Source organism: Cryptomeria japonica, unplaced genomic scaffold (assembly GCF_030272615.1).
Source record: "Cryptomeria japonica unplaced genomic scaffold, Sugi_1.0 HiC_scaffold_1590, whole genome shotgun sequence".
In the NCBI taxonomy this organism is placed as follows: Eukaryota; Viridiplantae; Streptophyta; class Pinopsida; order Cupressales; family Cupressaceae; genus Cryptomeria; species Cryptomeria japonica.
In genome coordinates, this window is record NW_026729947.1 from 16,462 (window position 1) to 18,609 (window position 2,148).

The following is a 2,148-nucleotide window of genomic DNA, read 5'->3' on the forward strand; positions in this document are numbered from 1 at the left end:
AAGGGTAACTTAATTACGATCTCTTAATGTTTTTCAATGCGTCAAACAATTCACATGTTCTACTCATTACTATTTTTGTATCCTGATCAATTGCATGTTGCAAAAGACAATCTACCATTTTATTCCCTTCTTAAATCAATTTTTTATGATAAAATAAATTATCATGCATTAAGCTTGACAAATAGTATTTCCATAAAATTATTGGTTTTCTACTTTGCAACGAATCAATTCTTTACCTTCTTTAATTTGAGTTTCTAGAAACTTATAAACACCACAATCTTGTGAACCTAGAATAAGCACTTAGATTTCAACTTCACTATATATTGTAATAGGTAGTTCTTTCAGGTTGTATCTATGTTTTTTTTCTTTTAATTTTTTTTATTACAAAATGATCAAAGAGCTTGCATTGAAACAACATTTTATATTGTAAAACATTTTGTACTGTTTAGATTTCTAAATTAATTTGCATTTAGATTTTTATATGTTAAAATCACTTGATCAACATTACAAATAATTATCACAAATAAATACATTTTGTTACTTTTTTCAAATTTTTAGAATCAAATTAATTATAAATATTTTATTATTTAGAGATTTATTTTTAAAACTTAAAAAGAAAATAAAAAATAATAACTACTTTTAACAATTGATTTGTTAAAAGCAGTTAATAATCTTAAATTTTAATTTATGATTAATTACTTTTTAAATATATAATTTTCATTGAAAGTTCATAATATATTATAAATTTATTGAACTATTTTTAATTAATAATTGCATTATTATTAATTTTGTATTGTATAAAAAAGTAAAATCAATTTATTATTTAATATTTTAAAACAAACCAATTATTCATAGATTTATTTTTAAAATTTAAAAAACAAAATAAAAATAATATCCATATTTAATAATATTAATTATTAATAATCATTAAAATCTTAATAATAAAAAAATGAAAGTAATGTTCTCTAACGAAAGGTAAAAATTGTGTGCAGCGTTATGTAAGTTTTATGATATGCTTTTTCGTTATTTTTTTCACCCCCAAAACTGGGATTAAAATCTTTCACAGCAACATAACGACGGTAAATTAAATCGGCAAATTAAATCGTTCCAAGTTGGCATGAACTACAGAAAGCGTGCAACAAGATTGCATCATTAGGGTTTGCACCATCGGGAACTGTAGTTTTTTTGTTATGAAACCCGTGGTCGTGAAGTTGGGAGTTGCGGTCGGAAAATAGGGTGAGACACTTTGGATCGACTATGCCCACGTTAAAATAGCCTATCGGCTAATTATTCTTATATATAAAGGGAAGCATTCAGACTTGGCTAACTATTTGGAGAGAAAAGCTTGATGAAAAGTTAGTAGTAAAGTGAATGTTTGCAACCATACTTTTAAATCAATTACCTACTCCTCTTGATTGTCTACGATTTCAACTTTTTTTGACATTGAGTTTCTCTTTTTTATACCTGTTCTCTTATGTGACTGAATCCTTTTATACATGTTCACATGGAACCCAAGGTGGTTCTCAACAAAATTTGTAATGACCAATCTATAAATAATCTATGTTAAAAAAAATAAAAATAAAAAAAATTCAACATCGTTATCATGGTTCTTTACATGTTTCATTTTTTTTTTCTTTTTTTCTGGTTTACAAATATCTTTACTATCATAGTGAGTCATAAATTTTTTAGTTTCTATCAAGACAGAATACTATTGCATCTATTTAATCCAATTTTTTTAATTATTTCAGTCAATCAATATTTAAAATTAAAATTTTTGAACAAGAACATATAATCTAATATTTTTTTATTTTTTTAAATAATTACAAAAATGATATTTATTTATTTTCATTAATAACAATAAATATATAATTCAATTTTGTTTACAATCAATTCGTTAAATAAAATGTCAGTTATGTGACAAAGCAAGCTCGCCGTTTGTAAAGGCAAATGCAAGCCAATATTCTCACTTGTCCGTTTCAATGTTGTCGCTTGTTCGGGAGTGCCTTCTTCAACGAGAAAAATGATTTATTTATTTTATTATTGTTCCTATGTTATTCCTTGGAATACAATGGAAGTTTCTAGAATCTATTTAAAGCAATTTAAAGAAATAAACTTACTCCAAAAACTCGCATTAGATGCCCCTGAACA